This window comes from Brachycentrus maculatus, unplaced genomic scaffold (assembly GCF_059751285.1).
Source record: "Brachycentrus maculatus isolate JH-2025_06_01 unplaced genomic scaffold, ASM5975128v1 h1tg000157l, whole genome shotgun sequence".
Classification (NCBI taxonomy): domain Eukaryota; kingdom Metazoa; phylum Arthropoda; class Insecta; order Trichoptera; family Brachycentridae; genus Brachycentrus; species Brachycentrus maculatus.
In genome coordinates, this window is record NW_028280910.1 from 2,302,121 (window position 1) to 2,325,350 (window position 23,230).

A 23,230-nucleotide genomic window follows, 5' to 3' on the forward strand; every position below is an offset into this window, starting at 1 on the left:
AAATTGTGCGTAGGAAACATTATTGTTTGGCATTTGACCGTACAAGTTTAGATTTAGTTTAGTTCGCCATTTCAGAACGGAACAACTAACCTCAAGGATTATTGCGAAGGTGTTCATGAACCCGCATCCGAAATGATTCGCTACTAATTACAACAAAAGTTATCTAAATCACTATTCATTTAATTTAATTTAAACTGAAGCGGTAAATTAGAATAAAGATGATTTCATATTTATAAAAATAGATAATAATAATAATAATAATAATAAAACCCTTATCCGCACCCGAATGGTGCATAGGGCGCTGTGTCATATAAACGTTTTTACACATGAAGGAAAGGTGATCAGCCCTCCGCTTCAGGTACCAGTCCATGGTAATATTGAATAAATATTACAGTGAAAAAATCACTTATATTTATTTTACCCCCCTTGGGAACCGAACCCGGGACCTCCTGAACGGTAGCCAAGCGTGCTGACCATTACACAATAGATACAGAAGAAAAAACGCGCATATCGTAGTCGTACAAAGTAACAAAACGTAAAATGTTTAGGAGGGTCATTTAAGTCACTTTTGCTTGGCAAGAAAATAAACATCAATGCAATTAGTCGTTTTTAACAAGTCCACATATTATACTTCCAAGTTTAAAATCCTTTGGGGTTTTTTTTCAGGGCAATATTAAGCTAGTAAGATATCAAATAGTCGATGATCACGTTTTTGTAAAAAATGCACTTGGTCACTTTCTTCTGTATGACTACGATATCTTTGTTTTTATAAAATATTATTTCAATATTATTTTTTGACGCATATATGAAAAATAACTCAACATGGATGAAATGTAATATCATTAATAGATTCGGCAGTAACTTCGTGGTAAAATCTTTCCATTTTTAATTTAAGTTTAACTTAGAAAATACCACTACTTCTTAAAATCTACTGTGACACGTGTTTCGATGCATTCCGCATCATTTTCAAACACCGTAAGGTGTTCAAACGCATTTCAGACGAATTACTAAACTGATAAAATGTATCTTATTTTCCTCGTCCGCACGTAATGGTGGATTGGGTACTGCATCATATTGATGCAATGTTTCGTTGAAAATTAATTATATGAAGGCAAGGTAATGAGTCTTACACTTCAGGGTAATATTAAATAACATTTTGAGTGTGTCCAAATATTTGTTTAAAAATCCCGGTTTTCTCCACTTCCGACTTATTTTCGAGATGTCAAAAAAAAAACAATATGACAGCATCGGATCATATTATTATCACATTTTGTCGGCACGTTCAGATAACACGTTCGCCTACGTAGAGTAACGGTCAGCACGCTCAGCTACCATACTGGAGGTTACGGGTTCGATTTCCATGGGGGGGGTCAAATAAATATAAATGATTTTTTCACTCTAATATTTATTCAATATTACCTTGGATTGGTACCTTAAGCAGAGGATTGATCACCTTTACTTCGTGTATTAACATATCGTGTGGTATCAAGATAACATTGCGTGTATATGATGCAGTGTCCTGTGCACCATTGTTTTTAAAAAATCAAAAATTAAACAATGGTGCATAGGGCACTATAGTCATGATTATATTGTTGTAATTTCATCATCAAAGCCCCACAAAAATGGTCCCTATTAAAGTGGACGAAATATGGGAGAAATAATCATTACAATATTTTACGGACTTAGTATAAGAACATATGTTTGTCTAAAGTCCTTTGCAAAAAGCAATTAAAATCATACATTATATTTCATAGATTTTTAAATGTAAAGTAATGATATGACGTCACTATGGAAACACCAATAATAATTAATTTAAGTAAACTTTACATTCTTGATATCATAGATGAACCAAATGGCCTGCCAGATGCATCCAGATGAAATATTTACGTGTGTGTAGGAACTACAATAGTACTACACGTATAACAAGTACCGCGGTGTGTGCATATATACCGCATATCTTCGAAATTCGGCCGAATTTCTTCGTACAGTCGCTTCTGAGGGTAGCAGTCTGGAGCCACCCCCGTCGGGCGAGGGGAGGGGAGGGGGGTGGGTAGCGAGGGGGGCGCGCGACCCAGAAAGCTCCTATCGATCCAAAACCTGACCCTGGTACTGCTATACCTCACCCCCCGCGCCCCGCCACATGGCGAATACATGAATCCCATACAAATATTATAGCTATCAAATGGCATCAAGAAAGTTGAACCGTTCGACTGTCTGTTGCCTTTTGTGTGCTGACGATCTGCGCTTATTGCCGTATTAGTATCGGCAAGAAGCACATTGTAGGCGTACTTTGACTTACAGGCGCTAGTGTGAAAGGAGTACAATGTGTGCGAGAAGGGGTGATTTTCTGATGAACGTTCACAAATAAAAAATCATGATTTTTTTTTATAGAAATGAATCTGATTCATCAAAAATCTGATCCGACAAAACAAGAATTTGGATGTAAAATATTAGTAAATAGGGAAATAGCGGTCAATATTTGCAAATTGAGAAAACCTGCAGGTGCTGGTGTCAAAGGTGTGAAATGTGTATAAGGAAGGTGATTTTCTGATGAACGTTTACATATCAAAAATCATGGTTAATATAGATAAATGTAGGTGTAAAATATTGGAAAATTGGAAAATAATAATAAATATTTGTAAATAGAAAACACCTGCAGGCGCTGGTTTCAGAGAAAATGTGTGCGAGGAAAGTGATTTTCTGATGAACGTGCACATATCGTGTTTTTTTAATGGATTAATATAGATCTGGGTGTAAATATTAGTAAATTCGGAAAAAAATGGCAAATATTAGTAACTAGAGAAGATTAATGGGTAAATTGTAATAAATATTAGTAAATGGAGAAGACCTGCAGCCGCTCGTGTATAATGTGTACAAGAAAAGTAATTTTCTGATGAATACAAATTTACAAATCAAAAACTATGGTATTTGACAGAGATTAATGTAGATCTGTTATGTAAAATAGTTGTGAATGGTGAAACTTTGGAACAGGTAGATGATTTCGTTCCCTTGAGAAGTATGTTTCCTAGGAATGGAAAGATTGATAAAGAAATTGAAAATAATTTGCTGATAAACGTTCACAAATCAAAAATTATGGTTTTCGATAGAGATGAATGTAGATCTTTGTGTAAAATATACATACATAGGGAAATAATAATAAATAAAACTAAATAGATGAAACCTGCAGACATTGGTGTCAAATTTGATACTTTCAGTATTCTTCTATAGCACCACAATAAGAATAATTCAATCTTCTTTGTGGTACCTTGGGTGAGACTCCATTAGCTTTTTATGCCATAGAGGAGCACTGAACATATGTATATACATACAATTCTTATGCGCAGATACAATTTAAATTTAAGGTATCTTATACCATTAGATAGGAAGTCTCGCAGTTCAAAGAAGCGTATTTTTTTTGTTATTTTAATCCTGACTTTAATCTCTTGGGTTTGTTCCCACTGGTCAGTAAAGAAGCACTGAAAATAGGTAGCATGGTACATGGTACAATTCTTATACGTGGATTCGACTTTAGGTGTCTAAAACCACAATAAAGGAGGTTTCGCAGTTCGAAGAAGCAATTTCTTACTATGTCTATCCTGACATGATCTCTTAGGAATGGTCCCACTGGTAATGAAGCCAACACATTTTTTTTTAAATTCTTACATTGAAATCCTTTTCATAGCAAGGCACATTTTCGATTTTAAGGGACATTATATGGATTTTTTTACATGCATATTGAAAAATTATACATCAATCAATAAATGTAATTCTTAAGGTTTGCGAATTGACCTTGCATTGAATTTTTTCCTCATAAATTACGTACCTAATATTTATACTTATACTTATTGGGAGAGTAGTGATTTTTACACAATGATTACAGGGATCTCTAAAGCCAGCCAGGTCGTAAGCCCTGAAGATGTCCAGACTTTATCATTGGTTTTAAATATTTTTTAATTTTGCTATAACTGATTATATATATATATATATATATATATATATATATATATATATATATATATATATATATATATATATATATATATATATATATATATAAAATTTTGCGCTTATTGTCTTGCTGTGTTGTGTAAAATTTTCAAAACAATCAGTGAACGAACAACTATAACAGATTGAAGTTTTTGAACAAACGAACACTTACATTTTTGTTTATACGGGTTATTGTTGTATCCTAGTTCACAGTGGTTTTTAAACTGCGCAATTTTCACCTCCACATTAAGAATAATATCACCGTGAACAATACGAACAATGTACGTAATTGAACATTACGAAGAAAGAAATGTTTTCCGAGATAAAGATTAATGAAAAATACGCCGCTGCCAAGAAACCGCAGAGACAATAGGTCAGAAAAAAATGCTCCTTCGTAGTATATTAAGAAAGGTAACGGTTCCCATCAACGTGCTCTTTCTTACAAATATCTGATTTTGCAAATAAGCTCTGTACTCGAGGGATTCGTACAAATTCCCAGTGGTTCATTTGTCATATAATCTTTTACGAGTATAGGTATGCAATCCCGAGTGCCCTAGACATTGATTACATTGATTACATTGATTATATTGTATTTTTTACCTTTTATTTCTACTCAGTAATGCAATAACCCTATGCTCCTTTACTTACATCATTTGTATCCTATCAAATATGTTTCTGGTCATATATTTTAAAGCACTAATGTGTTGTTGATATTACCAGACCAAATCGTGGTATCCAACAACATTCAAGTGACACTATATTTTATCTACAGCTTATGCAACACCATAATTTTCCTCTACATTATTTTTAAGTTACATAAATTTAATGAAATTTATGATTCAAAAAATTCTCATGAAAAACAATCAATTGCTTTTTTAAGCTCTTTTTAGTTTAAAAACGCTGGATTGATTTTTTTCATAACCTAACGGCTTATGCAACACCGCTTTATCATATCCCTACTTAGACTCTAACTTTATTAGTTTTACAACCTTTTTCTACGAGTGGGTGAGTTTACTCTTAACGTTTTTAGTTGCTATAATTTCATGTAATTCAAGAGTGAAAATTCTAATTAAAAAGATTGGCCACGCCATCTGCTTTTCTGTATCGCCCAGAGGATATACTTATGATTTATACCGTACCGTAGTCGTAATTTCATATACATTATGCAAATACATCATAATCTATACCGTAACGCGGCCTATACCATTCTTTTAGGATCTTTTGAGATCGCACTTGTATACGATGCTCATATTTCCATGCCGACATAAAAATACACTTCGTGGTGGGTTATTAGGCACATACCTTTACAGTATGGAGATCATTTTTCATCCTAGTGACGAGGCTTTTCGTAAAGTCTATCGGTTTTGAAAGGAAACAGAGATTATTAGAGATAATAATATCCTGAATTTTAGCGTCGTGTCCTTGAATTGGATAAAAGAATTTTATGATATATTATACTTGCAGATGTCTTAATATAGTCCAACCTTATACATTGCGCAACATTTACATAATTTAATTCCATTCCACTGGATATTTCGGAGCTTAAAAATATATTAAATATCCATACTTACAAGCACATGGGTGTTAGAGGTAATATATTTCGAAAGTTTTGTTAAATAAATATATTTTAACAAAAAAAATACCAATCCTTACTCTGTATTTTTGATTTAGTAAATTAACGTTGCCCTGCATCCCATGCGCTTTAAATCAATGTCAACGCAGCCCAGTATCTAACGAATTTCGCAACTCACAGCACCACAATACGCCATACTTCCAAATCTATTCATTTACTACCCACTTGTGAAAGGGATCCAAAACCATTGCATAAATATAAGTTTAAAAAAATAATGAAATATGGATGTTCGATAGTCGGCAGAATGGTAAATATTACACAAGTGTATAAAGTGATCACTTAGCTAGGCAAATATCAGGTCGTAAGCCCTGGTAATACGAACTTTTATCTTCTTTCATTTAAAAAAGGTGTTTTTTTCTTTAGTTGAAACACCTACAAAATTGATTTCATATTTAAAACAATGTATATGTCGCTCACTCCTTTCAAGAACGTCATAAATCAAAAACTTGATTTTTCAGAAGAACGTTTTTAAAGTTAAATAATTTAATACAATGTATTAAAAATAAATATCAAGCAACTTATTGAACTTTTTTACTATGCAACAGATCTTTTTAGGTAAAACCTGAAGGTTTTTTCTCCATTTGAGTAATATTTAGTGTATTTAAAAAAATTATTAAATAATACCATTTCTTCAAAATGCAAAAACAACACTTTGTGCCCTGTAGCGGGTAAATATTAAGTTAAAAATATGCCTCTTTTGCTAGGATATAGTTCATTTTCTAGGCATTCCGAAAACACGTGCAACTGAAAAATGACGATTTTCGATTTATGACGTTCTTGAAAGGAGTGGGCGATGATCTATGATTTTTCATACCTATGTGTGTATGTGTGCGATCTTTATAGCTTTTCGCGGTTGTATCGCTTGAAAATCGGCATACATTTCCTTCTCGAATTTTCGAAGACAAATTTAACAACGTTTTAGTCAATTGATTGCAATTCCCGAATCAATATTATTTGTATGCCGGCCTCCCTTACATGAGCACGTATTCCGAATTTACATAAATAAACATCAACGTAACAGGGGGTTGTGCAACACGAGCCTCGCGAAATAGGCAGGCAAATGTAGGGGAGGTCCTGAAAAGAGACAAATCAATACTGACGGTTGAACGATGCTCACGTGGGGATACCGAACACCTTTCGATGAGTTTGTCTTTGACCTGGAAGTAAGGGTTGTAGATTGAAGATGCGAGATTTGGCACAGAGCCAGTTTACACCCCTGCTGGAATTAGTACTGAATTCGGAAATTAATTACGGATTTGAAGAATGGCCTACGTGTATTTCTATAATATAGGTATACTCGCACCTTCCCGGCTTATATTTTGAATTCCAAATATCTAGGTACTACGATATAATATTTGTAAATGTATTTGTATGTATAAATAGCATTTTCCATGTAAACACACATACACGTCAAAAAATTCTCAACCAATCTATTGAAAACGCTACCCGCATGTGAAATGGATCCAAGACTCCAATAATAATCTTAATTTTCAAACAATAAAAAAGTTGTTAAATATCTAAAAATGTTAAAACTGTTAAGTTAAAACTTCAAAAGACATTTTTTTTAAATTTCGTTAATCGTAACAAAATGGGCTACGTTAAAATTACTTTATATCACTTAGTAATATATATACAAATCGACGTTTATTTACAGGAAAATGATAAGAGTTATTTACAGAAAAAATAATAAGAGTTTTATTTTGATTTCTATCTTCAAACCCTCATCCACACCCCAATGGTGCATAGGGCAGTGCATCAAATAAATTCGTTATCTCTATCGTTAACACATGAAGGAAAGGTGATCAGCCCTCCGCTTCAGGTACTAGTCCAGGGTAATATTTTAGAGTGAAAAAATCATACATATTTATTTGACCCCCCCCCCCTGGGAATTGAACCCGGGACCTCCAGAACGGTAGCCGAGCTTGCTGACCATTGCACTACGGAGGCAGACATTTTTTTGCTATTTTTGAGTTATTTACGGAAAAAAATATGGTTTCAAGTGCTCTGCGTACCTCTGCAGAGAGCGGAGTGATATTAAGTTCAACCGAAGATTCAGATTGAGAAAAAGGAAAAAGTACACGATACGGTTCTCTCTGCACCGATGAACGTAAAGAAAGATAAAAATATAATAGCTTGATGTTCCAAAAGAGAAGAATTTCAAGAAAGGCGAGCTTTATACCCCAGAAATATATCTCGCACGCTTTCTTTTATGACGGAGAGGCGAGAATTTTGTACCTAGACTTCCTACCAGCAGTATTCTCAGCGCCTCCGCCCACCTCCTGGGTCCCGGATAATTGAGAACTTTGATTTATGGCTCGTGGCTTTGAAAAGCTGACGCCGGGAGACGGTGCACAATGAAAAAACGCGGGATAACGGGACACCGACGATCTATACGGGAGATATCACCGGGAGGTCGGCTTCGGGACACATGGCTCTTGGGATCCCTCTATTCCCGCGACGCTTGCCTTTTGACAATACGCCGCTAATAACAAAACCATATAAGATGAAAATATGTATTACACAATAAAACATTTTACTGTCATCTTCCATAGGAAAATCGTGATAAGATACTTTTTGATCATGATAGATGTTTTTTAAATACATTATTAACATCTCAACATATGTGAAAAAAACATGGAAGTCTGGGTATTTACAGGGCTGGGTATGACCCGTCATAGGCTGGCTAAGCGATCACCAAACACGCATGCAACATTCACAATTCTACCCGTGATTGACAACCACACTACTCAATTTTTGTATTTATATACACAAAAACATGTATATATATCTATATATTTATATATGTTTACATATATATATATATATATATATATATATATATATATATATATGTTTATATATATATATATATGTTTATATATATATATATATATATATATATATATATATATATATATATATATATATATATATATATATATATATATATATATATATATATATATATATATATATATATATATATATATATATATATATATATATATATATATATATATATATATATATATATATATATATATATATATATATATATATATATATATATATATACAGTATCTACTCAATGAATTAGGGCCACCCATTATTTTTTTGAATACTCTGAAATCATTTGGATTATTATATTTATTTTACATAAATACTCTAAGTTTTCTATTGACATCTAATATCATGTATATTACCTTCAATAATATGTAAAATATACCTGGATTATTTAAGCCTTTACAAAATTTCAAACCCTTTTCCTGAGAAAGGTCCCTAATTAGCACAGGTAGACAGATAGTTGAAAGTTCAAAAAATAGTCCTATCTCATTTATTAGTGAAGTTTCTTGAGTTCTGGTTGTTGTTTTGTTCAGAGAGGTTATATAGTTATCGTGTCTTGTGAAAAAAACTTAATTTTTAATTTTAGTTCATAAAGTATAATTTTTTTTTTGTAAACACAAGTGTTTTTTTTTAAAGGGACAAAATGGGAAAAAGTAAAGACATTTCTGAGGAAAAAAAGTCTAGTGTTATAGTGCTACTGAAATTAGGATTACTATCTAATAGAGAAATTTCAAAAAAAGAAAACGTTTCTCGTCAAACAGTGGACAGAATTTCAAAATCAATAAAAAATCAGTCACCCGCCACCAGCAATCGGCGAAAGAACTGCCGTAGGATTAGAAAAACAACACCGAGGACTGATCGAAAAATCGTTCAAAGTGCCTTAGAAAACCGTAGTGCATCAGCAAAAACATTAAAAATAAAATTGGAAGAAGAGGGTATAAATATATCGGTATCAACACTGAGGCGACGTTTTTACGAAGTAAATCTGAAATGCAGGCGCCCTGTAAAAGTACCAAAATTGACACCACGAATGAAAGCGGATCGATTAAAATGGGCCAGGCTACATCGAAATTACTCGGTAGATGATTGGAAAAAGGTATTTATTTAAATTGAATTTTCAACATATCATTTTAGTAAATAAACTTATATATTTGAATTAAACTTAAATTTTCATTATTTTTCAGGTCATCTTTAGTGATGAGTGCCGGTTAGAAGCCGTGACAGAGGGCCGTCGATTCGTCAGGAGAACACCAATGGAACGTTACAATGAGGCCTGTGTGGTAAAAGTTATCAAACACCCCCCTGCAACAATGATATGGTCATGTATTATTAACAATTTACCTGGGCCGTTGTTTTTCGTGGAAGGAACAATGAACCAAAATTCCTATAAGCAGGTCCTCGAACGAATTTTATTGCCCTTCTACCATACACTCGACCCAACAGAAGGTCCATACACCTTCATGCAGGATGGGGCACCTTGCCACCGGGCTAAATCAAAAATAAAATTTTTGTCTAACAAAAATCTGCCTTTGCTCCCCTGGCCTGGAAATTCTCCGGACCTTAATCCTATAGAAAACGTATGGAGCATGTTAAAAAATAAGGTATACTCATTTCCAAATCCGACAGTAGACTGTCTAAAAAAAATATTCAAAAAAATTGGTCAGAAGACGAAGAAATAAAAAACATGATAAAACAGTGCATTTTAAGTATGCCAAAAAGAATTGAGGCAGTTATTTCTGCCAAAGGTGGAAATACTAAATACTAACTATATTTATATGAAAATATATGCATAATTTGACCGTAATAAAGTGTTCATGTGTAAATAAAATTCAATGTTGTTTTATTCAAGGTTTTCTCTGAGGTATTCCTGTTTGAATTGAGAAATTGCGCGAAATTCTGCGAGGCCCTAATTCATTGAGTAGATACTGTATATATATTTAAATATATATATTTATACATATATATATATAAAAAAGAAGAGGATAGCGCATAAATACAGGATTGCGACGTGGAATGTAAGAGGACGTGTATGAGGAGATGCATGAACGTGGAAGAGGCGAAAAATGTTTGCAAGGACAGTGGCGTTCTATTCTCTCTACCTACCCCTGCGGAAAAGTGGTGTGATAGTTTTTTACTTAGTTTATTACACATAAACAGCGAAAAACAAAATTCTCAACTGGTGGCAACACAATCGGCCATTTACTTTCATACTTCCAAATCTATTGAAAGTGCTACCCGCATGTAAAAGGGATCTAACACTATAACATTTATACGAATTAATTTTTTTTTGCAATGGGATGTTCAATAATAGGTAGACGTTACACAAGTGTATAAAGTAATCATGGTTAGCGACAGCATCCCTATGGTTGGTTTGAGAAAGCTTTTATGTAGTTCGGACCTTTTTTCTTTAATTTAGATGTAGGCAAGATCCTAACCGGATTGTTTTACATACTAGGAGACGCCTAAAAATATTCAGTATTTTTTATGCAGATTTGTGAACAAGGATTTGGACACACAAAATGATGGACATAGTGCATTGTATTGTATGCCTATGTGGGAATTATAATTAATGTTTTCAACATATTATTTGTAAATAAATGAACGCATTTACCATGAAACAACGAGAAAAGTGAAAAAAAAATATATCCTTAAAATTATTAAAAAACAAACAATTATGGAAGTGAAGCATAGAGTTGGCAAAAGAAGGATGAAAGTAGACTAAATGAACGTGAAATGGGATCACTCAAACGAATGTGATCACTCAGACGTATTGATAATTATTCATGCAGTTCTTAGAAATGATTTCCTTCAGCTTCTTGTGACGTAGCATTTCTAAGAATAGGGGATGGAAAGGGTGCTCTTGTTTACCCTTGTATAATGACGTCAAATACAGTTTTCCTGCTAAATGCTTTCAGTGATCAGACAATGCAGAAATACACGCAATCTAATCTAGACTCGGAGAATGAAAGTATAAAGCATTGCTATGGAAAGATGGCGGTAAATGGTTTTCATTTATAGACTTTGTATCTGCAATAGTGTCAAACTTGGGCAAAACTTAGTGATACTTGTACATCTTATAATTGATTGGTTTTTTTTTACTTCAGTTCTCAATTAAGTCTGCATATTAATCTTCTTAACTTTTGCTATATTTTAATCTTGCTGTTTACTTTTAACTCATTTAACATTTCGCTCACTCCTTTCAAGAACGTCATACGTCAAAAATCGTCAATTTTCAGTTGTGCGTGTTATCGGAATGCCCAGAAAATGTACTTTGTCCCTGCAAAAGAGGAATATTTTAACTTAATATTTACCCGCTACAGGACAGAAAGTGTTGTTTTTGCATTTTAAAGAAAAGGAATTGTTTAATATATATTTTTTAAATGTACTTAATATTTTTTAAATGGAGAAAAAACCTTCGGGTTTTACATAAAAAGATCTGTTGCACAGTAAAAAGTTCAATAAGTGGCCTGATATTTATTTTTAAAATATTTGATTATATTTTAAAACATTTAAAACGATTTCCTTAAAAATCATGTTTTTTTTATATATGACGTTGTTGAAAGGAGTTAGCGATTTGTGAAATTTTGTAATTGGAATATTACAATGACCTGTTTTATTTGTTATTAAATATTGTTAATGTATTTATGTTAATGTTCTGTTAAATTATTTATTTATTGACTTGCCGTTTAATTTGTAGAACTCCATTTTAATTTATGTATTAATTTTAAATCAAACACAGATTTTTTGAGTCTACTAAGTTGTATTTTATTAACAAAAAACACATAAAAAAATATATTGTGACAGTTAACTGTTAAATTTCTAAATAAATAAACTACATTTTAAGGGTGTCCAGATACTTGTTCACAAATCTTGGTTTTTGCTACTTAGGAATTATTTTTTGCATTTTTTGACATCTCAACATAAATGAAGAAGAATATGGAAGTCTGGGTATTTACAGTCTGGGTTAAGTGATCACTTTACACACGTGTAACATTCACCATTCTACCCACGATAGACACCACACTACTCAAAATTTTGGAACTCCTAGATGTATGATTCATATCATGATATAGTGCATATGAGTTCATAACAGTCATCTATGTTGGATTGAGAATGCTTTTATTTAGCAGAGACCCTTTTGAATGTAGACGTACTGTGTCACGAGATTAATGACACAAAAAATTGAGTTGTAAGGATGTCAATCATGGGTAGAATGGTGAAAGTTGGTAAACAAGTATTTGGACACACTCAAAACATTTTATTATATGAATGTTCATAGAACCCTTGCAACCAAAACACCAACCCATACTAAATTTATTAAGTAAAAGTATTGAACATACTGAAATTTTGAACAATCAAATTAACATTGCAATAATTTGATGCAGTGCCCTATGACAACTTTTTATAGAGTTAAACATTTACAACATTTTCAGTGTGTCCAAATACTTGTTCACAAAATCTGGATTATCTCCAATTACAGGAGTTATTTTCATATTATTTTTTGACATCTCATCAAAGATGAAGAAGAATATGGAAGTCTGGGCATTTACGGGGCTGACGACCGTCATAGGCTGGTTTAAGTGATCACTTTACACACGTGTAACATTCACCAATTCTACCCGTTATTGACGCACACACTACTCAAATTCTTGGAAGTTCTATATATATGAACCAATTTAGAAACCTTGTTCTTGAATCAATTGGTAGAATTGGTGAATGTTACACGTGTGTAAAGTGATCACTTAAACCAGCCTATGACGGTCGTCAGCCCCGTAAATGCCCAGACTTCCGTATTCTTCTTCATCTTTGATGAGATGTCAAAAAATAATATGAGTTAAACATTAATGAAATTCGAATGAAGAAAATTGTATTATCATTTTTCAATCTACTTTTTTAAAGTATATCATTCTTATGAGTTGGCAAAAGAAATGTCCGTGTAAATCCGCTCGGATGCCCTTAAGGTCTTGCGCACGAAGGGAAATAGGCCAAATCGGGCGAACAATGAATAACATGAGATATTCGGCCTGAATGGGGAAATGGAGGCGATCGCGTGATACGGGCCGATGCCAGCTAGTATTTACCATTTCCCGACATAATTACTGTGACGTGTACGATGTCATGATTTCAATGTGTAATTTATTTTTATAACGCAGTGTTCATGAATGTTCTACGAACGTTTCCGCTCTTCGGGAAATACTTAACCCTTAAAAGTCAGGGCGGATTTTAAATGTTAACCCTTAGCTGCAAAACTAGAAATAGACCGAGCCAAAGCAGTTGAAGGGATTCGATACTTGATATTTTAACTAATAGACCTATTTAATACAGATTCCTTACTTCAAATTGGACGTGTAAAAACGAAATTAGACAAATTGGAGGTTATATTGTATTTCATTAAAAAAGTGAAAACTTAAAAAATTTATGAATGCTACATATATCGTTAGTGTGAATACCTGCCCACATCTTTTATTCTTAGGAATAGAAGTACGTTGGTTGTCAAGTTGGTAAGCTTGCGCGGTGCGCTGTCATAGTCTGTGCGCGCGATGTGTACTGAAGTTTTCAGACAAGATATTCAATACTTATTTGAATCATGAGTACTTGAATATATAATTTTTAATTCTTGCTGTTTTATAAAATACAATATAACGTCCAATTTGTTTAGTCGAACGTCCAATCCGGTTTGTTAATTGTTAATTGTTTGTTAATTGTTTATAAAAACGGCCAACTTGAAAAACCCATGCTTAAATTGTCAAAAATTTTGCTGAAACCCATAATTTTGAAATCATTCGAAATTTCACCTAAATACGTTTTTCAGATACTTAGATATGGGTTTGTTATTTCTTAATGCAACTTATTATTTGTTATTTTTTCTTTGACGCTTTAAATATTTTTAATGTCACGAAAAACTATCGACTCAAGCGAATTTACCACCTAACTTCATTTTTCCATTCTATATTAATAAAAATTCAAAAAAGTTTCCAGAAAATAATCTCAAATCGTGCTATTATCAAAACAATAATTCTTCTTAATAACAGATTTCTTAAGATATATGTGCGTGAAAACCTTTCTTTTTGACATATTAGAATACACGAAAAACAATGAATGGAATACTTTTTTTTTTCTTTATTTATCTAAAAATAAAAGTTAATTAAAACGACGGTAGATGCGTTCATTTCGATTATTTGGCACATGGATTCTAAGTGCCGATAATTAACATGACAGTATGATGCTTTTAAATAGTTGAAGATAGGTTTATTATAACTAACTAACTAACCATCACGCCGCTTCCCCACAGGGGTAGGCAGAGAGAATAGAGCGCCACACCACTCGCCTCTTCCACGTTCATGCATCTCCTCATACATACCCGCCGTTGTTACGACTCCTAACCTGACCACTTTCAAGTATTTGGCATACCTGATCGTGCCATGTTTTTCTCGGTCTTCCTCTGCTTCTTTTTCCACTAACATTCGCCTCATAAATTTGTTTTACCGTTCTTTCCTCACTCATTCGTTCTAGCTCCAATATTTAAATATTCAGTTCTTTCATGCAATTATCCATGTATAGATTTAACAGCCACGGTGACATTACGCATCCCTGTTTAACACCTTTAGAGATGCTAAGCCAGGTTAAAAATGAACCACTTACCCTTATGCATGCAGTGCTATCCTCGTACAAGGATGCTATGCCTTGGATAAGTTTACTGCTTACCCCATACTCAGATAACACCTTCCATAGCTTCGTTCTATCAACTCGGTCATACGCTTTCTGCAAATCCACAAAAGCACAGAAAAACTTTTGGTTTTTGGCCAAAAACTTTTCCGTAATGTTGCGCAAGGCAAAAATTTGATCCGTACATCCTCTCCCATTCAAAAATCCACTCTGGACATCCCACACTTTGTCCTTTGTTATGGTTCTCACTCTTTCAATAAAGTTTATTATGGTGGTGAAAATTCGGCTAGTCATGTTTCGTTACAAGATCAAATATTAACATGTTTGACATCATCTCTGCAAAGAATTAAGCGTAATAACAAATTAAAAATAATTTTGGCTTAATTGTTACAATGGGTGATAGCCAATTTGGACAAATATTCCCGGTTCCCAGATAATGGACACTATTCTACATAATTATAACCGGAAACGACCATTAAAATTTAATAACTAAAATGAAAATATTTAACAAACTTTTCCACGGTAATAAAAACATTTAGTCGAGGCTCACAATGACGTTATTTCTGGCAAATATCCAGAATGGGGACACAAATCTCGTTATTGGGTCATTTGGACAAAAGGGAGTAACGATTAATTTTTAACATAACAAAAAACTGCACATACTGATGACGTCACAATCAGCCATACTTCACAAATATATGTGGAAGGATCTAAGACCATTTCATATTTCACTCACTCCTTTCAAGAACGTCATAAGTCAAAAATCGTCAATTTTCAGTTGTGCATGTTTTCGGAATGACCATAAAATGTACTATATCCCTGCAAAAGAGGCATATTTTTAACTAAATATTTACCCGCTATAGAAAGTGTCGTTTTTTGCATTTTGAGGAAAAGTAATTGTTTAATTATTTTTTTAAATATACTAAATATTTTTCAAATGTAGAAAAAACATTCAGGTTTTACCTAAAAAGATCTGTTACAAAGTAAAAATTCGATAAGTGGCTGGATATTTATTTGAAATACATTGTATTATATTTTTAAACTTTAAAAACGTTCTCCTGAAAAATAAAGTTTTTTATTTATTTATGACGTTCTTAAAAGGAGCGAGCGATATACCAGTTTCAAAAATTAATGCAATTTGGATGTTCAATAATGGGCAGAGTGGTGAACGTTACACAAGCGTATAAAGTGATCGCTTAAGCCAGCCAAATGCCAAGTCGTAAACCCCGAGTGCTCAGACTTCCACCTTGTCCACGACCAGCCATTCGGCTGATTTAAGTGACCGCTTTATATACTTGTGAAACGTCCACCATTCTGTCCATTATTGAACATCCCCATTGTATTATTTTTTTAATGTATATGCAATTCTGTTAGATTCCTTTCGTATATTAGTTGTTATTTGATAGATTTCGAAATATGGCTGATGGTAGCGCCTTCAGTAATATTGATGTATCATCCTTAGGGTGAATAATCCAGTGTTCAATGAAATAAATAATAATAATAAACGTTTTTCATGTTTCTGTTATTATTTGGCCTTCCTCTATACTCTATACCAGGGGTCGGCAACCTCTTGGACCAAAAGAGTCAAACGTGACTAGCAAAACGGTTGGAATTTTTTGGAGACCCAATTTTTAATTTACAATAATTAAATTCAATTTATTGAGTATTTTAAGGCACCTACTAGTATTTTTAAGAAACAATTTTTTTATTGAATATTTTTCAAAAAAGTGGTTAAAACACAGGTAATGTTTTTTTAAACTGGTTAAAAACAAAGTTGTTTTATTCTACAAAATTTTACAGATTTTTAATCAGAGATACTTTTTTGCGCAGACATAAACAGATGTATAAATCAGCACAAAACGAATTTGATAACGCCCTTTTCAATTAAAATAAATAGATATTTTATGTAACTCTGTTACACAAAAAAAAATTAAAAGGTATCATCTGTTAACATTCAACGAATAATGTATTTTAGTATACATTTTTAATTTATTAAGTAAAGAAAACAGAATAAAACTAAAGTACATATTTCTTCAAATCCTTATCCACACACCATTGGTGCATAGGGCAGTGAATCATGTTATCTTGGTCGTTAACACAGGAAGGAAAGGTGATCAGCCCTTCGCTTCAGGTACCAGTCCAGGGTAAAATTGAATAAATATCAGAGTTAAAATAACACTTTTATTTATTTGAACCCCCCTGGGAACACTCGAACCCGGGATCTCAAGAACGGCAGCCGAGCGTGCTTACCATTACACTACGGAGGCGGACAAAAAAAAATCTGTAAAAATACATTTTGAATTTGACAAAGAAAGAATCACACAAATTGCTTAAAGAGCCACATGTGGCTCGCGAGTCACACGTTGTCGACTCCAGTTCTATACGAACAAAGGGCAAGAATGACTTGAAATTTTCAGTTTGTATGGAAGGTCATACATGCTCGAGTTAATACCTAACGGGTGGAGGGGAGTTTAAGGAAAATGGTACTAATTGAGCTGTCCAAATCAGGAAAACGCAATTATGTAGGAAATGTTAATTAACTAATAGTAATGAAACAGCCCTTGATGATTAATCCACTTAAATATTTACCCACAGCGTGCGGTTTCAACTTTAAAAATGCCACGTGTTTTATGCATCAAATATGCAACAAAAGTTTCAAATTTCAAGGGGTTTAAACCGTTTAAAACCACTTAAGTCAAAATGGTTGAAAACTGTGTTTCCATTTGCTTATGATCAAGGTGGCATTGTATCGATCCATTGCAGTGCCTTTCAGCCATTTCATACTAATGTGTATAAAGAAGAAATAAAAGCAAAAAAATATCATTTTTTTTTTGTTGGTGAGGTCGAGTTTTGAAACGTATTAGATTTATATTATTTTTTTAAATCTCATCAAAGATGAAGAAGAAAATGGAAGTCTGGGCATTTACGCGTCTGACGATCGCCATAGGCTGGTTTGAGTGATCACTTTACACACGTGTAACATTCACCAATTCTACCCATGATTGACAACCACACTACTCAAATTTTTGGAAGTTCTATATATATGATAAAATTTCGAAACATTGTGCTCGAATCACTAGAATTTCACAAGAGAGATCTACACGTATAAGTTAGATGAAAGAAGCTTTTTATTGAACAGAAACTCTTTCATTTGTTTGTGAGGTCCGAATCCTGGATTATATTCATATACTTGGGAAATGCCGGAAAACACAATTATTTTTTTTTATTTTAGCCTATAATTTGACCAGTTAATTTACAACATTTTGAGTGTGTCCAAATACTTTCACAAATCTGGATTATCTCCAATTAGGAGTTTAAAAAACTCCTATTTGGCGATAATCCAGATTTGTGAACACGTATTTGGAAACACTCAAAATATTGTAAGTGAAATTAAGAGCGGTTTTCAGTAGTTAAAATCGTTGTTTTTAGCTTGAAACTTTTTTTATAACTACAATGTCAATCAATATCGCGTCTCGTCTCCTGGAGGTCACCTTTGTTGGCGCTGCAAATAGTAAACAGTGGAGTGGCATTTTTGACTCGCTTAACAATCCCACTCGACATTTTACGCTCCATTCTTCACAGCCTTTCCAGGTCAAGTGAAGCCTACTACCCCTATTGTTACATCGGGGATGTTCGCTTCAATTCGCGACCGAGTCTCCGTCCAAGGCTGCGCCCGAAGGCCTGCATTCATTCTCGCGTCCGTATCACAATCAATTTCTTATAACAAGCTGTTCGTGTGAATTATTACCCCAAGGGCACTTTGCTAGGTATTCAAATCTAATTTCATTGATTGACTCGGCAGTCACTTTGCGAATGTTAACTTTAACTTTTTTTGGTGAATGTTACACGTGTGTAAAAAGATTACTCAAACCAGCCTATGTCGGTCGTTAGCCCTGTAAATGGCCCGATTTCCATATTATTCTTCATCTAGTGAGATGTCAAAAATAATGTAAGTTTTACTTGGTAAATACCACTATAACTGGACCATTTATGTGCGGCAATTGTATTATTGTGTAATTCAATATACATATCCCTCACTCCTTTCAAGAACGTCATATACCAAAATTCGTCAATTTTTAGTTGTGCATGTTTTTGAAATGCCCAGAAAATGTACTACATCCCAGCAAAAGCGGCATATTTTTAACTTAATATTTACCCGCTACAGGGGAGAAAGTGTTGTTTTTGCATTTTGAAGAAAAGGTATTGTTTAATTATTTTTTTAAATAAACTTAAGGTTTTTCATATGGAGAAAAAAACCTTCAGGTTTTACCTAAAAAGATCTGTTGCACGGTAAAAAGTTCAATAAGTGGCTTGATATTTATTTTTAATATATTTTATTATATTCTTAAACTTCAAAAACGATCTCTTAAAAAATCAAGTGTTTTTGATATATGACGTTGTTGAAAGGAGTGAGCGTTATGTGTAGATAATATCTTCTAAAAATTATCATCTCAACAATCTGTAAATTATAACGTCACAATAAAATAAGTTTTATTATATTTAAATAATATACAAGGCTATTTTCCGCGCGATATACTTATAGGCTATAAGATACATAAGATTGATACGGATACTTAAAAGACTTACAAAAGCGAAGAGTTGACAAAACGTAGGGAGATTTTTACGTCTCAAAAAACATACAACATAGAGGCATTTCTTTAGCTCACAGACATACACAGATTCTCATTATTTACTGTCCATCTTATGGGATATTTATGATCGGGATACCAACTTTGGAAGGGGCGCTCAAGCTGATTCTCGAAAAAAAAAAGTCAAAGAAATGATATAAGCAGGGCTGCCAATCTGTGAGGAATTCCCCAAACTGCGGGGAATCTCAACTCGATTGGGGAATTTGTGGGTATTGGCACTTTGTGGGGAAAATGCGGGTGTTTTAACATTTTATCAATATAATTATGTTTTTATGTGTTCTACATAATTGTTAATGCTGCAAAATAATAAGTAAAGTGTGTCAATTATTCTGTTTGTGTACTACCTAACTAAATATATTTTATATGTAAGCTATATTTTTTGGGCTATACTTTCTTAAAAATAAAAATAAAAACCCTTATCTGCACGCCAATGGTGCATAGGGCACTGCTTCATATAAACGCAGAGTTATCTTGATCGTTTACACATGAAGGAAAGGTGATCAGCCCTCCGCTTCAGGTACCAGTCCAGGGTAATATTGAATAAATATTTTAGTGAAAAAATCACTTATATTTATTTCCCCCCCCCTGGGAATCGAACCCGGGACCTCCAGAATGGTAGCCGAGCGTGCTGACCATTACACTACGGAGACGGACTTTCTTACATATTTTATTACGTAGGTATCAAATGTATTTTTAATTACTATATATTTTATGTAAAAGGCCAATTTACTCGTTCATGTTCATAAGTTTTAAAAATAAGTAGTCGACTTTTTATGACAACTTGTCTATTTCCATGGGGTTTCCATGTGGGGAATCGGGACATTGTTTTTCTCCAATTTGGGGAAATTGACCTACATTTTTGGGGAATTCTGAATTCTGGGTATAACTATAACACAATAATATGCGAGATCGAAGATGTCGTTAGTTGGGGAAGGCAACGAAGAAGACAGTGGTATGCGCATGTGTCAAAATAGTTGAAAACTGTGTTTTTATTTACTAATGATCAAGGTGGCATTGTATCGATCTCGTGCAGAGACTTTTAGCCATTTGGTTAGAATGTGTCAAAGTAAGAAATAAACCTAAAAAATAATACCAATTTTTGCTGGCGAAGACAGGTTTTTGAACGTTTTAGTTTTCAATAAATTCATACGGTTTTTTACAATCATAATTGTTAAAAAGAATTATTATAAAACAACGACATCCATAGGTTTTTGAAGGTTAAATTAGTTGTGGTATAGTGGTATAATTGTTGTTTTATTTTATAAAACAACAATTATATAGTTTTAACTTCAATCTAACAAATTTGTTAAACCACCTAATTTAAATGATAAATATTTATAATGATTAAACATCATTTATACTTATGCTCATATGAGGAGAATAGAAGCATCCAGACTCCTTTACATTGCACTGCACGGCTAACCTCAGGTAAACGACTCCCGGGCATACCATCAAAGAGATGGATTGACAGCTAAGAAGTAACATCGCAGGAGGCAAATCCCTTTTAAAAACAGGCCACAAGGCCTATTCCCAAGAAGAAGAAGACAAGATAAAACAACAATATCATTTTTCTACTTTTGTTTTATTGACAAGCGACCGAGTTTCGTCGTTACTGACATCAACAGTCGATGAAAACGATGATAACGTCAAAACCTGTTCGAAACCCGGTAGTCACCCGAAAGTGAAACTATTGTCTTTGTCGAGAGAGATTTCCAAGCAAATAATTTACTTTCCACTATACATGTCGCTCACTCCTTTCAACAACGTCATATATAAAAAAAACTTGATTTTCAGGAGATCGTTTTTAAAGTTTAGGAATATAATAAAATGTATTAAAAATAAATATGAAGCCATTTATGGAACATTTTACTGCGCATCAGATCTTTTTAGGTAAAACCAGAAGGTTTTTTCTCCGTTTGAAAAATATTAAGTTTATTTAAAAAAATAATTAAACAATACCTTTTCTTCAAAATGCAAAAACAACACTTTCTGCCCTGTAGCACATAAATATTAAGTTAAAAATATGCCGCTTTTGCTGGGATATAGTACATTTTCTGGGCATTTCGAAAACATGCACAACTGAAATTTGACGATTTTTGATACATGACGTTGTTGAAAGGAGTGAGCGATATATCAACAAAAAAGTTCTTTCAAATATAAGTAAAGAAGAAAGAAAAGTAAAAATAGATAAGACATGTGTAAGACCGATTGCCGCATAATGGGATAGAGATCGGAGCAGACACAGCGAGAAAAAAATCTCTTAAAAGAACATGAGAAATAAGGATATTGATGTGCAAAACCGGAAACACGTTAAGAGGCACGGAAAATCGGAAAATGTGTATTTAAAAAAATTCAGGTGCGTCTTATACTTGAGTTTGATTTCAAATTCCCGCCAGTCGTAAAAATGACCATATTTTCAATGCCACAGGAAAACTTTCTGTATCTGGCGAAATTATAGTGATGGGAATCGAACAATACAAATGTTGTCCACTACACTTGCATTTGTAGTACACAAAAACACACTAGGTACGATAAAGAAAAAGAAAGTTCAAATGACAATGTTCAGGCATTTTAAAGGTCATTTCAGTTTTATAAACAAAAAGGAAAAAAATATTCTGGATTTGCAATCTAATAATTAAAAATCTATTTTTTTTAATTGCTTAAATATTATGGTGCCTCTTGTAGTCCGCAAAATACAGTATACGTCACGTCTTGATGACTGCGTCATTTCCATTCATGAAATTTGCGTCAAACGCCTTTAAAATTATCCCCAAAAAAACGTACGTACATATCCAGTTTTCTTTGCGAATCATAAAAACAACACTTTATTTATTTAACGCGACGTTTAACCTGACAAAATCTGTGTTTCTTCCGTAACTCATTTCCGTAACAATAAATTTACAGTCAAAATTTTAAACTATCATAATAAAAATAAGGAATTTCCGAAAAAAAATCACTTAATACAAAGTACCTACTTATATAATTTTTAGTAGGCAGTATTTTTGTATCATTTAAGATAATCATCTGCTACATAAGGCACTGAAAGGATTCGTATTCAAATTGAACATAAATTATACGCGAAATAAGTGGGATTTATTCTTAAACCTTTAAATGTGAGCCATTATTTTCCAAGTTGATAGTCTCGTAATATTTGTGCAGTGGACCCGAAAATGTTCCCTACCCACGATGTAAAATATCACGATATTTTTTGTCGCTGTTTTTCGCTCCGCCGAGCAGTTCCACAACTCTTTAGCAATCGTTTGTCCTTGTCGGATGATAAATATCTAACACTCTAACATAACTGACAAATATCTCTGTCGGATCTTTTCGGCTAACTCCCGGGGGGGTGGTATTTCATATTTTGTGAGATTCGCTAGATTGGGAAGCAGATCAACCGACACACTCGCGGATATACCGTGCGCGCGATGTAAAAGATACCTTTAAAATGGCC

The 23,230-nt window shown here is 33.3% G+C and overlaps 1 protein-coding gene across 1 annotated transcript in view; it reads right to left on the reverse strand.

Annotated features, from left to right (window-relative positions):
• LOC148308596 (sodium/potassium/calcium exchanger Nckx30C-like) overlaps positions 1-23,230 on the reverse strand; it is a 119,367-nt gene that overhangs the window by 38,694 nt on the left and 57,443 nt on the right. The gene's annotated exons all lie outside the window — the stretch shown is intronic.